Here is a 27,476-nt window from a genome sequence, read left to right as displayed (position 1 = left end):
AACCAGCAGTCTGAGATTGAAGCGCTCCACTGGGGTGATATGGTACTAAGAGGTCTTTAAGATAAGATGAGGCCTAATTATTCAGGATTTTGTATGTGAGAAGCAGGATTTTAAATTCGTTTCTGGATTTAACAGGGAGCCAGTGAAAAGAAGCCAATATAGAAGAAATACGCTCTCTCTTTCTAGTCCCTGCCGGTGACCTGCCTGTTTGCTGCCTTTTCCAAATATAAAACAAAACACTTACAAGTACAGTGGCTAAGGTCCATAAATCTAGTGTTTCTGACAGACTGAACAATCCTTAGGGTACATGTGTACAAATAGGTTATGAGAGCCCTAGTTATCAGCTCTGCAATATTTGCAAAGATAAGCACTGTGCCGACTAGCTGCAGGCCTGATTTGGTGTAAAAGGTTAGCAAAGTCATTGAGCTGCAGCCCGTGTGATGTTGCCGCTGCAGCATCCATCTTTGTGAGAGTAATGTGAGTGCTGTGACATTCTCCTAGTTTTAGTGAGGGCACGGAGAAAGATCTGTCAGCATGACGCAGATTGGTTGCTAGATGCCAAAGGTGGGAGGCTGTAGATGTGTTTCTCTGCGCTCAGTGCCTCTAATTTACATAAAGTAGTTTGTATTCCAAAGTGGTTTGTAAAAAGATGTGCAAGCAAGAAATCTGTGTTCAAGCTACAGTATGGTAACCAATTATATACAAGAAAGCATTTGAAATCCCCTGGCCTATTACAAATCTCTCTCTGTGTCTCCCCTGCTCACCAGAAACAGATGTCCAAGTGACCTGCCTCCATTAACCAGAGCTCCTCCAGAGTATAACTCAGCACCGCTCCAGACCCTGCCCAGCCTCCAGACAGCAGAACCAGCCCACCATCATCGCCATCCCTCTGCCCAGATGTGACGATTTCAAAGCAGACTCGGATTGTGACAGCGGGGCAACGAGCCAAGACTGGCTCTATCTCCATGTAACTCCTGCTGGAGGTGAGAGAGTGTGAGCTGGACTTGGCCCATCCCTCTGCTGTAAGTGGTCATTAAAGAGCTGGCTGACAGCGCTTTCCTCTGAGTAGCGGTGGAGTTGTCCTGTTCACTGCACTAGCTACTCCACTCAACACCACAAGGTTCAGTTTAATGGTGTCTGCTGGTTAGTACTGATCCATCTGTCACCGTGTGAGTGTGCTAGCTATCATCATTCTCTGTAGCCCTGTGCTGTGCAGCGTGTGTCATCTATTCTCTGACAGTGCTAATCTTTAGGATTGGATTCAGTTTCGTGCACATAGGACAAGAAAAGACATGTGAGAAGATAAGGTGAAGTAGTTTCTTCACTCACTGTTTTTCAATTTCCTCCCTTTTTTTGTCTTATTTTGAATATGTTGCTATCATTCTCCCTAAAGGAACCTTCGTTTTAGAAGGTTAGAAATGGAGAACAGAGCTGGGTTACAGATTGTTCCTGGGATCATCTCAATAAAGGCCCACAGTGTCTCATTTCTGAAAACTGAATTTGAAGCTAATTGAGACTGTCTGACACGAGTGGTCTACAGATTGCTAAAAAGCTGCTAAAATGTTTAAAACAGCATTCCTTTCATGGAATAGGCCCCACAATTACCATCACTGCATGCGTTTGCTGGCTGTCTTTACGTGTGGACGGCAGAAAACACTTTTTGTCCACAGAGACCTGATGTGATTTCAAGCAAAACTCCCAGTTTCAGTATAAATATTAGGCTAAGACATGCCCCACACTATCACACCCCGCTATCACTAATCAGGTGCCATTGTTTTTCCTTCTACCACATAATCATCAATATTGATGAGGCATCATTTGATTATCATGGCAGTATTATGCTTAGAGTTAATGGCAGATGTAATTTTATACCCATCAACTACAACATAATATTCTATTTCTTTTTCATCCTTCAATTCCACCGAATTGTTCTCGCTCCAGGTATTCCAGCAAATGGTGAATAAATTACTTGGAGACGCCCAGAAGCCTTTATGGTTTTTCATTGTTATTCATTCAATACGGTTCTGGGTTTTATTTATCTATCTTTATTTTATGTTGGAAAATCATGGCAGATAATCTTAGGAGCAGGCATAGGAGAATTAAGCTGCATGGTGCCTTGGTTGGTTTCCCCAGCTTTCTACTTTCTGTCTGCCCCTTCCTCTCCCCATGCCTGCCTCCCAATCCAATCTACGCATTTATCAGATGGAAGTGATAAGCTTGGGGAGCACACGCAGAGGCACTATGGTAGCTAAGCTCTCTATGTGGCTGTGGTATATTGCAGTAGCTGGATCTTCTTCTTGTGCATTTCTTTATGTGCAAGTTTGTAGTAAACAGTAGCAGAGGTCAGGATAGGACAAAACAGAAGCGTATATTAAAAAGTTTTTTTTAATCACTTCTGCAGCCACAGCGGTTTATTCTTGTACTTACTTTAGTGTTTAAACAGTTTGCAATCAAGAAGTTGTGATGTAATTAAAAGCCATTTAAATGTGGTCATTATTATAAGATCATCTTTTTGTGTAGCCATACACAGCTTGCAGCCCTCCAACTATGTGTGTGCTGTGGACTGTACTATTTTCTTCCCCTTATCCAAAGTTGAGTTGTAGTAGGAGGACAGGGCCTCAGTCACACAGCTCTTTCCCACCCATGAGGGGCTGCTGTAGGTTGTTAGCGGTCGCTATAAAATCAGTTGCACACAGTTACAGTTCCGTCAGTGGCTCCCTGGCAACCTGGTGGATATACTTGGACCAGTTGGTGAGTGGTTGCTAGCAGTTGCTAGTGTGAAACTGGTCACAAAGAGGTACAGTTTGCTGCACCAGAAACCTCCTTGCTATTGCTTTGGTTACTGACAGGATGCTACGGATGCTAGTCGTTTGCATGGAAGATGCCGCCTTCACTTTCCAAGCAGTAGTGAAACTGTGAAAGGTGAGACACAAAGTGAAAACTGAGACTTTAGCCTTCAAAGTAAAATACCAAACATTTAAAATGTGTTTTAGTGGAGTGGTAAGGCACAACTTTTACTTTGAAGGCAAATGTTCATTGTGACCTCACTAAAACCCTAATGCAATAATTAGGGTGTAATTGCAGGTTGTTTGGAATCACTTCTGCTCAGTAAATGCATATCTAAGTGTATATTTTAAATTATCAAGTGTTATGAAATATGTTAAAGTGAGTTAATAAGTATACATTAAATAAAAAGTAGAAAACAACTTCCTCTGTAGCCATAAAATGCATTGCCTTCATCCTTTCCCTCAACACTTTATCTTGCTTCTATTCAACTATTTATCTATCTGGGTGAGCATTCATGTGTCACTTTCTCTTATCCTTGGAGACGAGCATGGAGACAATGGTTCCACAGCAGCATTTCCTCTCATTCTGTCTCTGCCCAGCAAAACATGACGGAACAAATGAACCAATTAAGTGTGCTGGTGGCTGTGTTGTCCCATGGGGGGCATCTAAAGAACTGAGACGGCCTGATTAGCTCAGAGGTAGACCTGACTGGAGACAGCCAGCTAAGACGACTCGAGTGAGAAAAGCTCCCATTATCTGAACACACACCGCGTGACAGTACACATGAGTGTATTGTTTCCTCTGCCTTTGCCGTTTTGATTGGTGTTGATTGGTGTCAAGGATGTTTTAAATTTGATTTTTTTTTTCTTTTTTATAGTGGGACATACACAAACAAACAGGTCTGTGTCAGATTAGCAGAGGGAGCAGACTTGAGAGATGTGCTCTGGATGTTAACTGCATTTTGCAACAGAGACAGACCTTACAGCAGGTAATACACTCCCAAAAGTGAGCCACATGGTACGGCAACAAATCACCTCCATGACTGACATCTTCAGGTGGGGAGTCTGGGAATGTTTAAGCCACTCTAACTTTATTTCCATTGATCCAATGTGCTAAAAGAACACCTAGATGGGTTCCAGTGGAGTTGAAACAAGAATAATCAGTTAATACCTACAGTATTGAGCTGACCTAACCCTATAATACTGAATCTCTTTTTAGAGACTGTTAAATCTTTATGTTATCATACACTTGCAGACAGTGAAATTGCCTCTTACAGTGAGAACTGGGTGAGGGTAGGGTCTCCTGGTGCCTTGGATGGTCCGTGCAGCTATATGAGAAAAGCACTGTTGCATTTTTTCCCTTTGCTGTTTTATTTCTTTGTTCTATGATACAAAACTATAAAACTCTTTGACGTTATATAAATTAAATATACAAATTAATTACCGTATATTTTCATATTGCAGATATTTCAGTGACTGCGCTACAAATTTTCTTTGATAAAAAAACAAACAGGCACATCTGCTCATCTGTTGCATTGAAATGTATCTAAAACGTTAACAAATAATTCTAATATAAAAAAAATCCAATTTTCTTCTACATTCTGTACATTTTTTTCATACCTGATTTGATACATTGTGATTCAACAAAACAGTGGTAAGTGAGACAATTTATTTTATTAAAAAAAAAAAATTCTCCTACTACACACCTGCCAATCATTCAAGTCTCCAGAGAGTTTAAACCATATTCTGTGTCTTGCTATTATTGTAAGGCCAGATGCAAGACAGGCTAAGTACCTGCAAACCAAAATGTTTCACATCACGTATTTTTCCTGCTGTATGGACCAGTGAGGCCTTAGTTCTTTTGATTGGTCCAGTTTCTGTCAAGGTCCCTGTGAAGTTGAAAAATGATGGCCAAGGATATTCAATCTGCACAATTTAAATGCTCAAATAAAAGAGACGGCATGTTAAGGTGTCATTTTGCCTTGCCTAGACCTGTTTCAATGCTCTTTCCTGAACAAAACTTTCTCCCTCCTTTTTTCATAATCATTTACCATCCGGCACACCAACATTTCCATTTGTCCTTTCTGCCAGGTGTACCCCTAATTTATTTTCAGAAAGCAGTAAACTCATGATCACTGACGAACCATATTAACCCAGGTATTTTGCATATTCCATTCTTACCCCTGTTTTTTTGTCCCTCCCTTTGATGAGAGCAGCAAATGCACCTGCTGCGGCAGCTTCCCCAGTCCGCGGTTGTTTGGTGCAAATGGTCTCAGTTTGATGTTGCGTTTCGACCACCCCTAGATTGGGCATAACACTGCTCTCTAGCTGGGGCAGGCCGTACTCCAGGAGCAGCATTGGTATTATATTCAAACAGGCAGCTGAAGCTGAAGCATCAGCACCATTTTCATTAGCCGCCTGCTCAGTCTCGGTGCCATTTTCCATGCTCCCCTAAACTTTTTTGGCAGTGGAACCAAAATTACTTTGTCACATTACATTAAGGTGGATAGCAGATAGAACCTGTATGTACTTATAAATTTAGCAGCAGTTCTCTTGAATTTGTAGCAAGTGCTGAGTGGCGCGCTGGAGATTACACTCTCTTGTGATTATATTTAAAAGCAGTAGATGTTTTGATTACAATTACACTCTACATTTAGAAAGGCTATTATTTCGACAAACGCTTTTTATTTTTGTTTTTCGATTTTTAGTGGGCTCCATCTGTTTGTTAAGGTTTCCGAGACCCGTGAGAGCCACTGTAACTTTTCACCCACCTTGCAGATTCACAGAAAATGTCTGTTTTTCAGTTTTCTTTCTTTATTTTTAAAGTTAATCCTCCCCCCGCGGAGGTCATCTGTACAACATTTTATCTTAGTGACACAGAATATTATAGATGGATTCATTCCACGCCCTTTGATATAACATGCTGAATAGGTGACTACACTATATCAGGTGTTCAGTACAGGCTTTTTCCTAGTCTATCAGTTTGGGACTTACTCACCTCTAAAATTGGCTAAGCCCAACTTTTCCTTCCTGTTTTGCTTATTTTCTGACATTATGGCATTCGCCCTTTCTTTTCTGTCATTGTGATACCAACAAAATCTGCAGTTTCCGGTCCTTGGGGGAGAATGGAAAATTCAAAACCTCTTCATCTACGTGGCAATTTTAGGCACCTTGTCCCCCATGGTCAATTTGTTACCATGTGGAATGCCAGGGGGTGTCCTTGGGGCTGACCAGTGGTCATTGCTCTCCCTGACACTTAGAGGGAGAAAAAGAAGGAAGTAAAGGGAGAGAAAGAGAGTGTAGTAGAGAGAGATTGAACCTGACAAAGGCCCTGAAACAGATCTGTCCCACTCAGCAGAGCCAAGGGAGTATGCAGTGAGGTTGTCAGCACCTCTCATTAGTCAAAGGCAGGCTCCCTGACAATGTGACACTGATTACTGAAAGCCCTGATTCAGACTTTCTCTCCTTGTCTGTGTAGCCACAAACATCGCTAAAGCTACATGCACATATTCGCACATAGGCGCGCGCACACACACACCCCACCCCACACACACACACTGCTACTTCAATCCACTCTCTTTTCTCCCCAAAATGCTTGAAGTGCATTTCATTTCATTTACAAATTTCCCTCCCGTTTCCAAAGGGACTAAAACCTTCATTAAAAAGAGCGATAAAGGGCAAACTGGTGTCTTCCAGCTCTACTTAAAATCTATTTATTGATTTTCACTGGGTGTAAATAAATATTAAATGGCATATGGCGCACCAAGGCTTTCACACTAGGAGGAGTGGTGGAATTATATGGGATGAAGAGTGGCCTTCATTAAGAGTTTGTCATTTTTATTGATCTGGCTGACGTGTCTCAGCAATGAGGAGGATCCGATTGCTTTGCTTTTATTTAATCACTGCATACAGCTGAAGTGAGGATTAAAAGAAGCTATTGGTGCATGCGGAGAGAAATAGTAATTGTCTCTAAATACTAAATAGCACAGTGCCAGTGCACACACTTTTTGTGAGCCTATCACTTCCCTTCTGATGATTTTACTATCAAATACTGCAAGACAGCATTAATGGACTGTCTTGCCATAGCAATATACGATACAAGCAATATTATGAAATTTGTGTCGTCATTTTTTTTTCCAGATAATCTTTCTTTAATAATAATCAGGGGGGAATGAGAAGCTCCTTCTCTATTTGATGTCCAGAAATTATTTACAGCTCTTTTAATTCATGCCCTCACCTGTGGTTGATTTCCGATGTTGAACTTTCGTTTGGTAGCTGTTCATTGGAACTCTGAATATGAGGTCTTAGGTGAATAAAAGCAAGTCCAAGAAGCCATAATTAGGCTGACAAAGAGACTTTATGTACACTTTTTTATGTGTACAGAGACAAAATTATTCTCCAAATGCTTAGAATTTCATAGAAATGTTATTAATGTGTTAAGGAAATTCATACATTATGTTATAGATGACTTTATGTAACATTAAAAGTGTGGACTTAAAACTAAAGTTTTGTTTTGTTTCTTATATGAATTGTAGATTTGTGGCTAGTTAGCTTCTATATTGTTAATATTTAATCAAAGAGTTTCCTTGATTGTAAAGCCCTAATCTGACAATTCCTTTTAGAGTCGCATATGTTGCTGGACCATTTCTTGGTAATTTAATGCAATTTATATGTGAAGTCTTGATAAGTGTCTAACAAGCCCTGCGTTAAAATAGCACACTAGAGGGAGTTCTAATAAACAAAGTAATTAACACTGATAACAATGTACAACAGTGCAAAGAACAGACTTTCATCTCTGTCCTAGATTTAAATGTTTGTACTTGGCAAAATAGCACAGAACGTGTACAGAAACAACACAGGGGAAAGGGCTGTGAAGCACAAGGGCAACGATGTAAATATGAAAACAACATATGGAAAAATAAGTGCTTTGTGATTTTAGTTAGTTTTAGTGCACTTATAGTTGTAAGGTTCATGGAAACATCACCCGGAAGGTTCTCCAGCTGTGAAGAAGATATGAAGGTGGGAAAATCTCCGTGCTTCTGCAAAGAAAAAAGGTTGTTTTTTTTCATGAGGACGTCCTAGGGCAGGCAGCAGGAAACTTGACCCTTGTGAGAAGACTGTCCACCCTGCCCTTCAAGCAGAGACACTGCTGTTAGCCTGACCAGGCCAAGGATTAAAGGGAATTTGTAGGGAGTCCTCAGCCCTACAATTCCGACTTCTAGACTGTTTCCTAGTTTGTACCACCTGTGGACTTGCCAGTGGGAATGCAGTCTGTGTGTCTTTGATCCACATGGCCTTTTGACCTGGAAGGGCTCCATAGGCTCCAATCTTTATTAGAGACCCTGCAGCTAGCTCCCACTGAAAGCCGAGAGTCTTTCCCTCCAAGTCTCCTGTGTTTCAGCCTTCCTGACATGAATTCTAAGTAATCTCTCTTTGGCCTCCTTCATTTATCCGCACTTAACCCTCTGACCAATTGACTACTTTACTTGTTTGATAAATCTGCCCTCAAAGAGATGCACATGGTGTGTAGCATGCCTCCTATTAAGAGGGCTGTTATTCTAACTTGTATAACTGCACACTCGACAGTGTACAGGCAATATATTATATATGAGAGACTGCAATCCTTCCCTCTCAATATCTAGGTTCTAACAAGGCCAGGATTGACAGCTGCTGGCATTTTAACAGGCTTGGTGTTAAACTGCTAAACTCTGAGAAGGCATATGAATGACTGGCTGCCAAACCACACAGTGCACAAACCCACTGCCTCGACTGGTACAATTTCCCAGCCGACCATAAGCTTTCACAAAGAGTGAAAAAACAATCTTGGAACCCTTTATTAATTGTTGTTTTTTTTTTAATACATACAAGCTCACATTTATACCGGTCCCATTAAACAGCAGTTTAATTGGACACGCACAAAAACACGGAAAGTTAATCATGAGATTTTTCTTTCGAGGCATTGTTATTTTATTGGTAAAGATTATGTGATAGTTTGAAGCTTTAGAAAGAGCTACAGGAGCTTAAATTCGGGGATTGTGTCAATCTTAGTACTCTGTGTTTGACAGACTTGCGCTCTTTTAAAATACAGGCTCCGTGTTCATTGCATTAACACTGTCAACTTGTCCCCCATTGTTTTCACTTTCTTTGTTTTTCAGTTGCCTGCTTAGAAAATGTTCTATTTTTTATGATGCTGTGCGGGGGGAGAAAAAAAAGAAGGTTGTGTAAGTGTGCTGATTTTACAGTGATTGTGAATTTACAGAAAGCGCTGCAATATTAGTTTAACAAGTGTAACTCTAATGCGTGGGGAGCTGATTCAGCGGGAGGGAGCAAAATGTGAGCACTAACACTACGGTGGAATTTGCCAGTTCTCTTTTCTATCACCTCCCTTTCTCTCCAAAACAGAGGGGAAGTCAAAAACACCATTTGTCAGCGCACATTACATCTCTGCTGTTATATTCCCAAATGAAAACCCAGTATGTGGCTCTTTTCAACAGAAGATGGTAACAGGCTTTGTTAATTGGACTTGGCTTGGTCCTCCATGAAGCCCTATTGTCAGCATGACTGACTGAGGATTGCTGGGCCAGAAATGCACCATACTCATAGAGACACAAACGGAGGACAGAGAGTATAACAAATGTCTGCTTTACACGGAAACTTTTGTTAAGTAAAATTATTTGAACTCCTCAAAGAAACCTGAAGGAGAAATCTCTTTGCATCTCATTTGTTTTGGTTGATTCTGAATTTTGATGTTTGCTTTGTCTGTTACTGATTGGTGCACTGGGTTAGGATTTTTAGCAGGAGTAGAGTTGGGCAACAAAATGAAATGTGTACACGGGAAGAAGGTTTAAGCGAACAGAAGTCGTAGTTGCTGGTTTGTGACTCTGCATCAATTTCACATTACAATTTGTGCAGTAATGTTGCAATCATGAACCACATAGCAAGTGCAATTTGGAACTGATCGTGTTTAATCACAGCTCATAAGTATAATTCACAGGTCCTTGTGCATATCTTGGTCTCACTCCCAATTAATTGTATATGTTAATTCCAACCGCTAACTTTTCCTAAACTTAAGCCAAACATTCAATGTATGTTACAGTAAATGAAAGTAGCCAAAACAAAAATATCCAGGGTTGCAGTCTTTTTTAAAGCCACCAGTATACTTACTACCTGCCAAGTTGAAATCGCTCATTACAACAAATAATATAAAAATCAGACACAAATTTAAATTATTGTTAAGATTATTGTTTAAAAAACAAGAGATAACCACCTATTGAGTATTAATACTTGCATTTTTGAGATAATATGAACGGAGCCATAACGATTGATGCGATTTTAACCGATCTTCACTAAAGAACCCTCGGGCCAATAAAGTGTAACACAAGGAATAACAACATCCCTGACAAATTCAGCGGTTATCTTAAGCTCGAGCTAAGCCAGCACTTGGAAACTTTAATTATAATTAATAATCCAGCTGCTTAACAGTCAGTCCCTGAATTCAGTAAACCAGCAAGTAGGCAAGACACTAAATGTGTTGTCTAGTGATGCTTCACACTACACCATGTTCTACACTGAAAAATGATCAAGATGGGTAAAGCACATGTTTATAAAAAACACCCCAAAAAATCGTAATAATCTGGAATTTTGTTACATTTTAGATCAGTATTCTTCAGCGCTCTAATGAATTTCACTAACGTCATATACATTAATGAGTCTTCTTAAAGCTCTACATATTAGCAGAATGATGGCGCTAGATTGTTTTAAGGATATCTGCTCAGAGTGACCTGACTTAGACTTGCTCAGCTCTCTACTGGCACACAAAGCGTCCACACAAGAAATCACAACTTAAGTTTGCCATTTCTATAATAATGCATTTTGTTTTGAGGCACTTCAGCAAATGCCACACTGCCTTGTATCGATTTTCATTTGGCTTTTAACAATATTCCTCCATATCTTGATTTAAAAGCTAGTTAAGTTGAAGTTAAATCCTTTTTGATTAAGTGGTACTGCTATTTTTATTTATTTCTTTCTATCAAGCAGGCCACAACAAGCGAAAAATAACACAGTCCTCTCTAACAGAGCGGCACAGGGGCTCCACAATGATGGAAGAGAGTGATCAGATTATGCCTTCAACTACTATTACTACTACTTAACTATTTATAATTATTGACTTAACTTTATATTTTCATTACAATAATACTATGTATTTTTGATTGATTACATATTTGTGTGACATTATTACAACATGTTTAACAGGATTTTTCAGCACTCGACTTTCGTACTCCTCTCCTAAAGCTGAAGCTAAACTTATATATTGCAGACACTATGACACCATATGTATATTTTTAAATATGTTATCAATTTTTAAAAAAACATGTTGTGTTTTTAGGTATTAACAAACACTGACAAGGTTAGATTTAGGCACTAATAACGGCGTGCATTTGTTTGGGCAAAAAAAACCTACTAGGTTAGATTTAGAGACAGATTTGGTTTAGAGTAATTATTATGGTTGCCATGTCTTGTAAAAGCTTTGTTTTCTCTGTTGGTTTTGACTCGAGCCACATTTTCATCAATGCGCACTCACAGGTGAGCCCGACATCAACAGCTACAAGTATTGCCGGTAAGATAGCAGTGACCATGAAGGGTGAAGTGAAATGGGACACTTAGAAGATAGGGAAGACTGTCAGCTTGTGAGTGTGATTTCTCTATTTGCTTTTGAGTGCTTTTGAATTTTTCCCAAATTGTGTTCACTCCAAATTGTTCTGCCTTTACAATTTGTTGTGCTATTTTCATATTTTTCTTTTGAATTGCATAGTTTTTGAAAGACTACCTTATAAAACGATCTCCTCATATAATGTGCTTTTGATTGCTGTTGATATTGCTTTTACAACAAAAACAATCCAAAACCATGCTGTGGTTCAATCAGTGCTTTACTTGAAAAGTTTTGTATGCACAACTGGATTTGTGCAACCTTCTAAGAGTGATGGCTTGGATTAACTCTCCACAATTGCTGTAAAACTGCAGTCACTTTGAAGTTTCTTTTGGATCAGAGGCAGTTTCAAAATTGCAGTTCAGTCAGGGTTGTTGCATAACATCGGGGCATCGTGAGCCGTGTTCTGTTTTTGCCTCTTAAACATTAGAAGTCTAAAAAAAGCAACCAACAGAAGAGACCCTTTCAAATTAATGCATAAACGTGACTCCAGTGACACAGTTGACTGAGTCTGTGTCAGGGGGAAAAAAAACAAAGCGGTAAAATATGCTATGAGGATCAATGATTTCCCTTGTCAAAGAAAAAAAAAATTGGAACTTAATGCAAAAGCTTTCATTTAATGCTCTATGTAATATACTGCAAGCACCATTAGAAACAAATCAGCTTCAGCACAACTCGAGCTGAAACAGCATATCTAACACAGTGCACTATAATTCTGCATGGCTAGCTTTCCACCCATGGTTTAAAATGCTACAGCGTTAGCGACTGAGCCAGGATAGCCCTGCCCAGCTGCAGTGAGTGAACGCCATTCACTGGGGCTGTCATATGATTGGATTGAGGCAGACCTAAGCATAGCTCGAGCTGCACTTATCAGCTAGCTGGCAGATAGGACTTGTCATACTGCCTGTCAGATCTGATGAGGGGACCACAAGCCACACAATGGAGCTAAAATGCAATCTCCTCCTCTGCAGAAGCATGGCCTGCCACCGGGACACGCTTATTAGACTTTGTAAACAGCCAAATGCGAGTGCTAAACTGTAAGAGTTACTGTCAGGGAGGCTGTGCCTTTCCCTGCCTGTGAATCAAGGCTAGGATAAATTTATAGAAAACTGCTGCTGCAATAAAAATTGCACTAGTAACAAAAGACTAAAGTGAATACTTAGGCTTAACAACATACTGTAAATGGCACCAGTAGTATTTTGGTCAAGGGTGACTTCATATTACTTACGTCCAAGTCTTCAAAGTGAAAACTTTGGGTCTCTGCAAAGAAGCAAGGCTTTAATTTGAGTGAGGCGCTTACCAATAAGGCACAATTCTGATGTAGGCCCGCCACGCAGTACACTGACGTGTCTACAAAAGAAATAATGAGGGACGGGGTAAGAAATAGAGGTCTCGACAATGCGGAGCTGATTATCCTTCATTAGCCTGTTCCTGCTTTTTGAATTCTCCCATCCCACTGCCCAGGTACATAGCCCTCAGCTGGATGTCAACGCTATTGAGACAAGCCTCGCGTGTTTGTTTGATTTATTTTTTTTTACTAGCTCCACGTCTAGAACTCACTCCCCTTTTTTAATATAATCCCCCTTTCTTGTTCACTGATTATGACCCTTTCACCAAGCGCCTCGCAGTCCCCCTGTAATAATGATATTTAAACAAGCGGATATGCACGGGATTGCCAGAGGAAGCTCGTGGACGTTTAATATCTGACTGAGTACAAAGAGCAAAAGAAGAGACCTGGTTGACATGAGACCCGTTCCGTTTTCCATGGAGCACACATTCTCAGCTCTGCTTTCCTGAGATCATTAATTTCTCCAAAAGAGATCTCCCCGGGTGAGACTCATTCACATGCAGATGGCACTTTTCCTTGGGAGCCTCTAACGCTCTTTCTCTCTCTTTCCATCAGGACATTTAGTGTTCCCTTTCTCTCTCTTTTGCTGCGTTGCTCCCTCCTATATTAGGCAAACGGTTAGCTTGGCAGCCTTAGGTGACATAGCACTCATATTTCAGCACTGGGGAACAGGAGTAATGCAGTGTGCTGCTATGGATACATTACATGAGAATTTGTCTCTTTTAAAGTGAGCAAAGTTGGGGAGGGAGTCACTTAGTGATGCAGGCATTTATCTATGGAGATCATTTCTCTTGGCTGTCCTCTGTTCCTCTCTGAGCAAATCTTCGGCTTCCTCCACATCATCGACACAGATATCTGCCATCTTTGTTCTGATGCATAATGATGTCACATAAGTTGTATCACCGTGAGAGACTGTTTGTTTTTAAGATTAAGAAGTGTTCACATGCTCTGCTGTCCTCGCATCAATTTCTGTGCTAATGTCAAACATGTCAAGCTAAAGGGCTTTGCCGTGATGCCTGTCTCATTTGCACCTTAACCCAAAAGCACCCCTTCTCTCTCACCATCTAACAGAAATTACTGCTTTGGTGTCTGTGCCATGGCAGTAATTAGTAATTAGTGACCTGTTACTGCATACATTTGTGCCATAACTCAGAGGCATTAGAAGCAATCTCTCCCACTCTCTCTAGCCTTTCTCAGTTAATATCTAACCTGATATACTTTGATGACACAGTTCTTTGAAGACCTGATCAAAGACGAGGGCCTTTGATGAGAGTGATGTTTGCTGTTGGTGAGGAGGTAAGGAGGAATACCAATCGTTTATGAGAGATGGACAGAAAGAAAGAGCGGTCGGTAGCGAGGACATCAGGGGGTTAGGGAATGAAAGCGCACATGTTTCAGAGAGGGACGGGTCACCCTCTTTGTCACGGTCAACTCCACGGTGCACTGCATAACAAATCCGAACTACTGTAGTTTTTAAGGTAAGTCACAACATACCCTTCGTAAATACTAATGTATAGAAACCCTTACCAGCAATTATTCATTTTTTGTGTGGCTTTTTTCACGGTTTGTTAACATGCTGTGTAGGTGTGTACTTGACTATCTGATCTCGACATAACGGGGAAACATCTGGTTTGACTATTCTTCACCTGTAGTTTGAATGCTGAACATTTGCCTGTTTAAATCATAAGACCAGTCACTATACAGAGATGTGCTTCTGAATGTGGACGATGTGTCTTCTGCTGCAGTAATGCAGTTCTGCTTGTGTTGAGTGATGTAAACAACTGATCGATCTAAACTCTTTAAATGTCAAAATTGATCATTAGATTTTTTATGACACAACAGCGGTGAGTGTTCCCACCTTCTGCTCTTTGTAACTTAACACGATCTTTCCGTTTTTGAGTTTTGGACATGATTTTGGAGTATATCTTCGCAGTAGCGATTGACCGCAAAGTAAAGCAACCGGAAATGTACAACCCCACATCCGGTCTCAAACCAGGAAGTTAGCATTTTCTCGTGCACAGGGTCTATTTCCATGTCTCAGAACAAAAGCGTGTTTTCCTTGGAAGTTTTGTTTCCGTGGTTCATACGAGAAGTGGAAAAAAAAGTAGTTCTTGATCCAAATAAGCGACCCCGTAACACCATGACCGCCCTGATGGTATAACACAACACAGTTGCCTGCAAAAGGGAAGATATGCACACAAAAAACGGAGGGAAAGTGGTCGCAGAGAGAAAATAGGACAGCGAGGTGGAAGAAAAAGAAAAAGCAGAGTGACATGAGGTGAAACAGGCGGAAAACGAGTAATGTCAAGATGCGGCAAACAACACCAGCATCCTGTCTCTCTGGCTGTCATATTGCCTTGTATGTGATTTTTTATTGTTGTTGCCCCCTTTCCTACCTGTTATACTTTGTCTGCTACGTTTGTTCCACTGGTGTCCACGTGCGTCAGGTAAGACCAAAGCACGGGGCTCAAGTCGGCATCTGTATTCAGGTGCACTGATGGAATCACTGAGGCTAAAATGGCAGGAGGTGAAAGGTGAGTGCACAGAGAACAGCACACAGCTCCACACCACCGCTGCTGCTGTCGCTCTGCCAAACCGCTCGACTGTGATGGTACTGGGAGCTTGTGTTGCGGTGTGCATGTGTAGGTGTGTGTTTGAGAGCGGGGGATTTTGTGTATGTTTGTGTGTCTATGGTGGGTATGGACTTTAGAGATCGATTCACTTTGTTCTCAGGCATTCATCTTTTGTTTGTAATGTTCTCCTGTGTTTTTGTTAAATATATGTTTTCTATTAGGAATGTGTTTTGGGAATAACTAAAAAAACAATAAAAAAAAATAGCTGCTGACTTGTCTGTAATATCTCAATATAACTACTAAAAATGTGGTACGGCATGCAGACAGGCTCCGGGCGGTTTATAGTTTGATATGATGATGAGTCATTTCTTCACACTCTATTTTTCTTCACTTTTGAAAAAAAGGGTTTGCATAGAAAATCTGTTATGAAATCAAAGGTCCGCAGTGCGAAATAATGGGGGGGGTTAAATACACAATTAGAAATATCCAACGCTGGCAGGTCTCTGAAGAAAAAAAATCAATCCTTTCTTTTGAAGGACAGAGGTATTGTTTCAGACTCTTTTAATGCAGAACTCACATGGTAATGGATTGCAGTCATTCGCCCTCGCCACAAAAAGATCCTCTCACTCTTTAAGAATGGGGAACAAAATGCTTATCCCTCGTTCAGTTGTAAGTAATGGCAACCCGGGTTAATCTATCTCCCAAAATTACAGTCGTTACAAAGTATTCTTAGTATCTGATGATCTTTTATTGGGAACAAACAATCATGACATTTTAAGGGGAGAACCATGCCAATTGCTGGTATTAAAATCCGGTTTGCTCATCTTGTGGAAAAATACTCTGGATTTTTTAATTAAATACGTATGAATTAAAAGGCAAATTACTTCAAAGATGATCCTAGTATTTCTCAAGTATTTCCGAAGCACACGTTCAAGGACTAGCTGTGGATGATCTCAGGAATCTCCCTAATTGACGCCGCACGGGTAATCTGATTTACTACTACGTGACGCGCAGAAAGTTGACCCCAATTACGCAGCTTCTTAAGATGTTGAATAGGTGTGTTTTGTTTCAACATTTTCTTTAATCATCTCTTTGCTTCACAATTTGCTTTTAGTGCCAAGTTTAGGGGAGCTAAACTCTTTAATACCCGAACATTTCTTCAGACACAGTCGCAGCGGGAGGAGTTTGAGATTTTTCTTTTTGTGTGTGGCTGCTATACTTGCTGCAGATATTTCTCAGAACACCTACTGGAAGAAGCTACACAGCAGGTTCAAGAAAAAAAAAAGAAAAATCAATGCTTGCATGTTCAAGCCAGAAAAGTGCAATTACAAGAATAGAAGGCAGAAGAATGAGCTTCAGCCAATTACCTAGTCTATGCACTGGACAAGAACTGAGCAACAATTTGAGAAATCGCAGGAAGAGGCCTAGGCAAGTGAAAAGCAGGTCAGCGGTTGTACAGAAAATCACCCGTTTATCTATTTATGTTTGAGCTTGTCCCACTAGCTTGAATAATAAACAAGGAGCTGGCATTCTAGCCACACAGCTAGCGGGGACAATAAAGATCAGCCAACTATTGTAACCAACAGAACAGGGCAATTATGCTGCAGTGATTTCACTGAGGATTGCTGTGGACTGGCTGAGTCTGTTTTAGACAGCAGAGCTGAGGGATTGAATGTGACAAGGGTTTAAAATAATTGGCTTCTCCTTCAAAAATGGACCGAGAAACAACAAACAGGAACTTGTGCTGTAATCATTTTCTGTTGCTTAGATTGTTCAGACATGGTCAAAAAAGGATATTATAAAATACGACAAAGGATCCAATCAATCTCAGAGGATCAGGTAATGACAACAAAACAGTTTTCAAAGGAGATATCTGAGCCATACGTTGAGCATGTCTTTCAAACTTGAGTTACAGTTAACTGGCAGCTGTCACCGGGTCTCTTGCTGGGCTTCACTTCACTTTCTTGACATGCATTTATCCACCAGCAGAACACTGATCAGAGGAGAAACTTCCCCAGTTCTCATTTATCTAATTTCACACGGTGGACTCACACTATCAATGTGGGCTCAGTTGTCTCAAATCAAATTTGTGACAGCTGACAATAATGCTTTAGTGACATTTCACATGCTGGGAATTTTAGGTTAAACCTATTTTCACTCCAGATGAGATTGCATTCAACTCAGACTGGGGTGGACTAGAGACAAAGGTATTCGAACTGATGTTCATCCTTGAAGCAGAAAATTGTTCGAGATGTAAGGAAATTCTTTTCGACTGTTCTTAAATTCAAATGTAACATTCAAATAGTGGTGCCACAATTTGGCCTTATCATAGCAGTGCTCAAAACTGAATAGCCTTGGCATTACTTTTTATTCAAGAGGCAGAAGTAGGACAAAGAAAAAATCCTTTCTATCTTTTCCATTTTATTCACACAGATTTCTCCAAACTGCTCCCTGTCTCTCTATATATAGCAGTTTATATATGTAAATGGGGATTGAACAGAAGATGAAGCTAAATCTGAAAACATGCATGTGACAACTGCTGTTTTTACTGTATGATATCTTGGGAATCTGGAAAATTCTATCAATTTCAGGAGCTTGTGTTCTTCCACAGCTGAAAGCCAAAGGCAGTAGAGCTTTCTACTCACTGTTAACATGCATTAAAACAATAAAAGGTGACTCGGCAGTGGGGAAAAAGAGTCTGAAGGCCACTATTACAGAGAAGCTCTATTTTCCACTTGCTTTGATTTCCTTCTTCACCACCCCAAATATCATCAACAACAAGACACACATACAAAGAGAAATTAGAACAGCTGTACAAATGACTTCCACTTGCAGACACACAATTACACACACACGAGAAATCAGCTGTGTAAATCAAATCTGCATTATATGAATACATCAAATATGTAACAGTAAAACACGAGGCAGTAATAAGTAATACGATCACACATGGCACTCATTTACTGCCAGCTGTTAAACACATTAATAGCAGCTGGAACAAAGGGTTGCTTAAACCTTATTGTTGTGACTGAGGCTTGCATTGTTCAGCCCCTCTGACTCAGCTTGAATACCTAACACAGAGGACGATTTTGGTCATTATAAACATCGCTGTGAATTTTTATTAAATTCAGATCATTCCAAAAATGTGTTACTACTTACGGTAGTTCATCTGTAATGACCTTATGTGCTGTATTTAGTATTTAGATGCCAAATGACTAAAGCAGAAAGAGCTAAGTAAAATGTTAATATCTTGTTACCTTGGCTACTACTGAATGCTCCTGCTCCAAACACAAACTGAAAACATATCAAAGGACCGAGTCACAGAAGGCAAATGCAGCTATTCCGCCTGCATATAAGTGGGAAGAGAAATTGGACTGTGAAAACTGAAAGAAACATTGGACACACTGAATGATTATGCATAGGGAAATATCCTACGTGATTCCCCACAAATAAAAGGCTATGAATATATACCACAATCTGACTCTTAGTCCTGTATAATGTTAACCAGGATCAACATCCAGATGCATTGCACAAACCATGGCATGTGGCTCACTGTCAGGTAAAAGGAAGGAGGTCAGGCCATCAGGGAAACATGTGACGTCATACAGCATCTCCAGACTGACTCTGGAAGTTACAATTCTACTCAAAAGAGGAGGAAAGCATGTGAAAACTGGATTGCAAGGGATATCTATGCAACATTCTGTGTGTCTGTGTCTTCGTGTGTATGATCAGTGATCTTTTGTATGTGGTAACATATACATGTTAAAAATTCAAGATAACATGTCCTGTGAAAAGGTATTCTAAAGTAAATGTTTTTCTCAGTATCCTTGGTACAGTAGCAATGCTACTTTTTAAGTAATACACAATTTTGTTGTACAACTGTAGAAATTCCAGCAAAGCTGGGATGCTGCATCAACACAAAACAGAATATACCATTTTGCAAATCTCATCAACACATATTTGATTCCCAAGAAGTCATACATGACATAGCAAATGTTTAAAAGTAGACATTTTACTATTTCATGACAAATATTAACTTATTTTGAGTTTGAGAGAAGCAACATGTCTCAAAGAATTCGATAAAAAGAGCAAAAAACCGCAAATAAAAGCAAACAGCTGGGAAACGTTATTGCAGCTAATTAGGTTAATTGGCAATCAGTAACATGTCAATAACATAATATAAAAAGAGCATTTGAGACAGAAATGTCTGCTGCTTACGCAAAAATAATAATGTGTCTACAATTTCAGGCTAATGTTCCTTACACAATATTATCAAAAGATTCAGAGACTCTGGAGAAATCTCTGTGCACAAGGACAAGAATGAAAATCAGCATTGGATTCCTGTGATTTTGGGGCCCTTAGGTGGCACTTCATTATAAATATGCATATAATGTCCAATCACTGCATGTGCTTGGGAGCAGTCCCAGGAATCAATATGTTTGAACACATTTCACCGTGCCATCCACGAATGCAGGTAAAGCTCTATCATACAAAAAAAAAAAAAACCTTTTGAACTTTTATTAAAAGAAGAAATGATGCTACATAGACACAAACATGTCCCTGCCCAAACTATTTTGTGATATTTGGCAGGGGCCATGTTTATATTAACCCATCAGATTCAAAATTACCTTTTTTCTTAATAATTTAATACATTTTTTGTTAACTGGAAAATAAAATATTGGTTTATGGCATTTAAAGACCACTGGATTCTGTTTATATTTACATTTGTGCAGAGAACTGAAGGATTTGAAGCTGTTCGTCCTTTAAAACCTGTAATTTTAAGAACAATTTAAGAGATAGCAGGAGAGGCAAATATTTCTGTAATGTCACACATAGGGGAGTTGCAAATGAGTATTGAGTATTCTGTTGGTATTTTGTTTTGTTAAAACTATAATTATTTTTTATCCCTTAAAGTGGACAGTTCAGTGCAGTTGGGAACCTATGAAAAGGAAATTTGTTCTCTCTCTCTGATTTATGATTGGGCAAGACATGCATTGCTATCTGGACAGCCTGCATCCACACAGTCTCCGGTCACTGATTTTTGAGTACCAGATGACTATGCATTGTGCTGGGGCAGAACTAGTGACACCCATACATGGGTCAGTGATATCAGATGCTTTGAAATATGAATCACTGGATGCAGGACTCTACCTTTTATGATCATGGCCAGCTGACAGCTTCCCAAAAGATATAAGAAGCACTCAAAACCAGCAAATCAGAACCAGTACTGAATTGGATAAACAGAAAAGGATGGATGGAACCTGTTAAGTTATACTGGTGTTTGTAGCAAGTATGTTCATTGTATTTGGGACACTGAGAGAGTTGCTTGTTCTTAATGATCTTTCTACGATTTGACATGACATTTAATCTAGCGTATTACTGTTTTGTGTTGTGTTCATGTACAACTGTTTATTTTATGATCATTATTATTTGGTTCAGGAAGTAGAGCAGGCCGTCTAGCAATCAAAAAATTGGCAGATTAATTCTTCCAAGTACTTCAGTCTGCATGTTGAGCTATTCTTGAGTAAGATACTAAACCTCAGGTTTGCCCTGATGGTTCTGTGTAAAAAGCACTTTGAGTGCTCAGTTTTAGCAGAAAAGAGCTATATAAATATCAGTCCATTTCTATTTATTTCAGACATCGCTCTAATCGGTTTAGTTCTACTGAACTTTATATTGCTATTACAGCAGGTTTTTGTTATATTTAATTCTATTTTTTATTTTATAAGCTATCAGAAAAAAAATCAAAAATATTAATGCACTTCTGAACTTTCATATATCCAAAAAACATCCTTTAACTTTAAACCACAATGGACCTCTCATGCTAAGCTTTCTGCTCGAACAATCTCAGTCACTTTAGAAGCCCACGGTTGACACACTAATTTGTTTTTTGGATGCTGTGTGTCACATTTAATGTCCTTTAATGTTTAATGACAGCGTGAATGATACCAGACCTTTAACTCACGTGCGACAGTATGTGACTGTATCATCAGAGCATCTCATTGATTTCCACTCAAGGTGTAGAATACCACAATTTATATTAAGAAGAAGTTTTCTCATATAGTGACAGCGAGTCGTAATTGTGAGATTTGGAAGTCATAATTACAAGACCTCTCTGGGTTTTTTTGCCCTGTTGAAAACATTGCACTTGCTTAGAAAGCAATCAAAGCTCTAGACTCAATTCAATAGCTCCAAACTGAGAACCACTGCTGCATGGTGTAGTAGGGGAAACACATTGTTAGCTGTGAATGACGAGGATCGTACACATATTGTATAATGACTTGATGATCAAAGCCAAAATGAGTAAATATTGCCAAAAACACATTGCAGTAATGAACAGATTATGTCCCATTGAGAGCATTTAAGTGCAGATGGACATGTAGTCTGATTACACTCAAACTGTGTTTTATTTGAAAAAAAAAACAACTGAAATGTGTTTTCTTCTGACCGACAGAAAGACAAACAAGAACAGCATGAGGTCTCCGAAGCTACTGTTAATTGCGGAACTGAACATATAAGGATAAGGAAAGGAAGAAAATACAAAATTATACTGTTTGTTCAGTGTTGTTGTGACAGTCACACTTGGGCACCGAAGTTTGGCAGCTCAGTGTGATGTTGCACTGTAATGGACTGTTTTAAGAGCTGACCAACTGCTACTTTGGGGAGATGCTAAGACCAGCCGACTCAGCAGGGCGATCCTTGTCCCGCAGATCTGTGGCTATAAAATGGATGCAGACAGTGAAAATCTAGAAAGAAAGAAAATGAATATGAGGACATTTCGTCTTAAATATGAACATTTTGAGACCTAATGTAAAGAGTGTAGACAAGGTTAACCCCGATTGTGCTGATCAGCCTAACCTCAGAGGTATTGTCACATTTCCCAGGTGTTTTTTGTGTTTTTTTCTCTATTAACCCAATTTTTCATTACTTTGTAAGTCAATTTGTTCCCCATGACTTCATATCACTGTTTTTTTTTTGGTTACATTTTTAATTTGTTATTTTTAAAAATACCAATTAACTGGGGTCCTTGAGGAGCACATTTTAATAGACAGAACAATTTATTTAGTTTATGTTTGCCATGGGTCCTAATTTAATGTGACAGACGCAGTCGGAGTTGGGATGAGGTTGGGGGACTTTTAGCAGTACACACAGATTTTTTCTTATTAAACCAGCAACCACAATTCTTGAAAACCTCACAAACGTAATTATGTTGCTATTTTATATGTTTGCTTGTATTATCTTATGCAGACTGAGTCCAAAACTTAATGTCCTATAATTCCAGATTTGGTTCAGTGTTATCTCATGCCTGTATTTATATAAACGCATGTAAAGAAATGCAATACCATCAAATAGCAGGACAATGTATGTAGAGCCTAACCTTGACTAACAACTGTAGCAAAACTGTAACACACTGTTAAATCTCTGCTTTGGTGGGAAAAACAATTTGTGCACAGTAAAAGTCAAAGATCCCAATAAATATGACTTTATTCAGCTGCCCAAGTAATCAGGCTAAGAAGCGAGTTAACGGTGTGAGTTCACCGAATTGCTGTTCCTTCAGTTTGTGAGCTCCCTTGAAATTTTATTATTTTCCTAAATCCACTGAGTCTGTCTGTCTGACCGCTGGTGACAAGCTTCCCCGTGGATCCCACAGAGGATTGCTCTCTCTCTCACACACAAATTTTCTCTCTACCTGCCTCACTATCTGTGTCTGTCATTTTCTTTTCTCTTTCTGACATGCACACATGCTCACACACGCGCGGACACACGTGCACACCTGTGTCCCCTGTGGGTCCTGTTTGGAGCGTTACTTTCTTTCCCAGTGAGGCGCCATTGTGAAGCCGCCGAGCCTGAGGGGAGATAGGCCAATTTAACCCTCCCTCTATCGCTTCTTTCTTTCCTTCTTGGGCTCTCACTGCATCGCTCTCTCTCCCTTTCTCTTGTCCCTGCTGACTTGTTTGTCCCACTGGTGTTTACCTCCTCCTCTCCCTCTGTTTGGCTCAGCATCCACCCTGACAGTGTAAGGCCATTATTTTTCTTTTCTCACTTGTAGCCTCTCTCTCTCTTTCTCTCCCTCTCTCTACTGCACCCACCTCCTTTTCTCTTTCCCTCTCGGCACTCTAATTGGCACGGCACTTTTCCCCCTGTCATCTCCAGTGTTACTTTGAAAGCTGCAGTCAGCCCAGCAGGAGACAGGAGAATGTTCCTGGGCCCCCTGCACCGACAGAGTCCAAACCACTGTTTTAGTGTCATCATTATTCTCGTCTTTATTTACACTACATGCTCCCTCATTCGCCCCTAACGACACTTTTTCATACAACACAGAATCTCAGTCAAATGCACATACAGCGTATGCATGCTTACATTCCGTTTTACGCACGCGGAGAGAGATACAGCATATGCTCGCAAAAAGTACTGATATGACTAGGAAACGGAGGAGGTGAAGTACAGCATATTATTTGAGCTGCGAGTGAGGTGGAGTGTGATAGACAGTACATGATGCTCAAGGAATTCTCTGTACATTTAAAGGTGTAAATAATTCAGTGGCTCCTGCAGTGTGCATATGCATGCTATTACCCAGCTGCAGGCTGCGTTTGGCAGGGTAATGCCTGCATGTTCTCCAGAGCTGAGAGCATACTGCCTAGCACTGCAAAACCACTTCACTGCCTCCTCAGAAGCCCCCATATTGAAAATGGCAAGCTGTCTTTAGTTATTCATGATCTGTTGCATTAGACTTTGTGCTGAGACCTTGCTTATATCGTGCATTGTACCTTACTCGAAGTACAGCGTGTACAATATTAAGAGTTGGACAGGTGCTGTGAAACAATGTGTGAGATTCATCAAGATGCATGATAACTCTAAAATCTTAAGATTTTGGATCTTAGCAAGCAACAACATGCATTTCTCAAATGCATGTACATTATGATTTCTTACTGAAAAGGGTTTGAGATGACAGTAAAGAAGAGAATTGTCCAAAAAGTGAGAGAAAACCCTTTCTCGCAGCCCTCCAGGTCTCGTTACTTAATTAGTCTCGTTAGCCAGCTTTAAAGTGGAATCTCCCCAAAGCCTTGCATAGATTTATCAGCAGTAATTGAAAGGTAATTCTAACTCGTGCAGGTGTAACTCAGCCAGTGCTTCAAAAAAAGTGAAGTTAAGAGGGCCAAATGGTAGACAGGCATATTTTAGCTGTGGTAGATTTTTAGAACTATACAGCATTTTTACTACCTGTTTTGTTCTTCTCACATGTCTTGATTCAGCGTACATCCTCCTGTCACCATCAACACATGCTTTGTTTCTGCAAAGTCACGTCTTACCACCCCAGTTTAGAACCTCCTCTTTCTCTGCGTTCTTTCTAGGTTCAAATTATTAATGCGGGAGAAAAAAAGAAACAATCCCTGCAACGAGGGAGACGAGAGGCCTACCCCTCCAATAACACCTTTCTGCAATGCCGCCACAGTTGGAAGCCCTAGGCATTTCTCTCTCTCCCCTTCTGTTTTGTCTTTCCGTGCTTCTGCTCATACCCCTTTTATGGCTCCCCTCTCTGCTGTCCTCCTCCCCTCAGCGTGTACACATGATTTTCTACCCCCAAGCATGCCCAAGATGCACCCCGCTGTGAGGAAATGTCAGACGTTTACCACCCACCACCATCCTTACTATGCGTGCACGCTCACACAGACACGCACAAAATACAAGGGCATAGAGTTCTTGCATGCACAAATATACACTGACACGCGCACACACATATGCCCACAACTTCTAGATGCACAATACAATGCAGGAAATCCCATTAGTCAGAGGGTGTACACCACTGATTTTTACTTCTCTCTGGTTTTGGTAAGATCTGGTCTGGTACAGTAGCTCACGCTAGAAAACCCACGGCAGCACCACGGGTTAAGCCGATTACTTTTTCTGGGTAGCAGGGAGACCCGAGGGGTAAAAAGATCCAGTCTTGTTCCCCAGCTCCTTGTGCCCCCACCCCACTCCTTATGCTTTATTCATATGCTCCTGAGGTTCTGACACCATGGGCTTATAGTTGCATTCATTGACTTGAGCTGGAAATGATTTCAAATTCAGTGGATTATATTTGTTTACACTGAATAAAGAGACAAATGGGGAAAGGGAGCTGGGCGGTTTACAGGGAGAGGGCACAATGGCTCACCAACACCTCGCTGTAAAAATAGACTTCACAGCAAAACCAAGATGATAGCAGTAGCCAGGTTGATAAGCCGATATCACCTTGCTGTTGGGTACATTTAAACACTTAAAGAGCTGGAAAACCGCAATAAATGTGCTATCGATAGCTGCCATTTCCCCGCCTTTTGTCCCCGAGCTTTGGTCTGGCATCAGGTGGCTTAATAGAAATGTTTGTATTGTCGTACTGAATAAAAAATAGATAGTTTTCCCCTAAAGCCCACTTGGTGTAAAATAGAGTAAGAGAATAAAAGGTGTCTATTTAAGATTTAAAAAAAAAAGAAAAGAAAGTGAGAAAAAAACCATTACAATGTGTCAAGTCATTTTATGTTTGCGTCCATTTCCAGATGGTGCAACGTGGGCCAGCATATGCAAGTCAAACTGAGGGAGAACCGAGGTCTCTCTGGTGTTGGCAACATCGTCCCCGTCGATTGAATCCTCATTATCATCCTTTTATAATTGTTTTTTTCCCCCTCTTCTTTTTTTTTATCGGATATTCTAATGGCTGCTGTTGCATGTAATTATGTAGCAATTATCTGCTTCCTTGCCTCAAACTGGTGTTCCATTGCTGGAATGCAAAGTCAGATTGTGTCTATTACACTCCCGCTGGCGTGGCAGGCTCACTTAGACTATAGTCAGACCTCCTGATCGGGGGACACGCTGAATGTTTGCCTAAACTTCTCCTGAGATCCAAATAATTTCTATCCTTTTCATTCCATTCATCGGCACAGTTTCAGCCATGTCTGCCCCACTCTGCAGAGTGATAATTAGTCTGCAATCTCAGAGTCAAGAAATCATTGATATGTATTTTTTTCTCCCTCTCTCTATTTTCTTCTCTTCAAGTCAAGTTGATTCTTTGAAGTCGGGGTGTGTATGAAATCACTTGATCTTTATTTCTTTAAGTTCATTACTTATTTTCCAGTTGTGTGCATGTCATGCATTTTTAACAAACCCTTTGAGTTGACTTTGTGATGTGTTATAGCAGAGAACATCAAAGGAATCTCTGTCTCTGTCTCCTTTTCTCATTCTCCCTATCTCATTCTTTCGCCTTTTCATCTCGTTTCCCGCTTTTTACAGTGTGAACCGCATGCCCAGAGAGCACTTCTTTCCATCCTGGATTTTGAGGGAAAGGGCAAAAACAAAAAAGAGAGAGGTATTTACTTGCTATATTGTTCTTTTGTTTGTTTTTCAAAAATCATTTATAAGTCCATTTTACAGTTTAGTGGATGGTGAACACTTAGATACCTCTAAAAGACAGATTTCTTTAGCTGCAGGTATAGCTGATATACATTGCTTGGACAAACGGTGCTAAGGACAGCGCCGTAACCTGTACTAATCGCACTTGCTTCAGAATTTTAATGATAAAAAAACAAAAAAAGCAATCATTGCTTCACCATTAGAAAAAGTCAAAACAGGAAATTAAGCAATCTCAGAGGCTTTTCCACAATTTTCTGAAAAACATGACTTTTTTTTCAACTGATGCAGCCATCTCCTACTTTGCCATCTGGAAATCCTTAGACTCCCACACTGCTCTATCGTAGAAATGCCTGTAGAGAGCAACCTGCTGGCAGACTCGTGCCTCCAGCAAGACTTCACTGGTTGCGCTGTGTGTGCCAGATTACATAAATTTGGAGGCGCACAACTGGATAAAAAGGCACCAAAGCGCACAGCGCACAATTGGCGATGATGTCACTTTTGGTGCAGCAGCAGTTGAGACAACTGCCTGAAAAAGACTGCATGAAGTAATCAATTAAATTTTTCGGTACTTGCCACAGTTCTCCAATGGCAGGGTCGGCACCAGAGCAGATGGTCTGGATGGGCAACTAACTTTGTGTGGAGCCTAATGCCTCCCTCCATTAGGCTCCACACACTTT

At 40.2% G+C, this 27,476-nt stretch overlaps 1 long non-coding RNA gene across 1 annotated transcript; it reads left to right on the top strand.

Moving 5' to 3' along the window:
- Positions 1-2,756: 2,756 nt before the first annotated feature.
- Positions 2,757-26,728, top strand: LOC147337676 (uncharacterized). Its single transcript, XR_015124881.1, has 4 exons — positions 2,757-2,922; positions 3,387-3,523; positions 3,665-3,775; positions 26,680-26,728. It is a non-coding gene; the product is annotated as an uncharacterized LOC147337676 (long non-coding RNA).
- Positions 26,729-27,476: the final 748 nt, after the last annotated feature.

Source organism: Aulonocara sp. 'chitande type north' Nkhata Bay, linkage group LG2 (assembly GCF_057382095.1).
Source record: "Aulonocara sp. 'chitande type north' Nkhata Bay isolate Kocher_YH1m ecotype deep benthic linkage group LG2, A_spYH_male_GT1.1, whole genome shotgun sequence".
Taxonomy (NCBI): Eukaryota; Metazoa; Chordata; class Actinopteri; order Cichliformes; family Cichlidae; genus Aulonocara; species Aulonocara sp. 'chitande type north' Nkhata Bay.
This window is presented reverse-complemented; position numbering and strand designations above follow the sequence as displayed.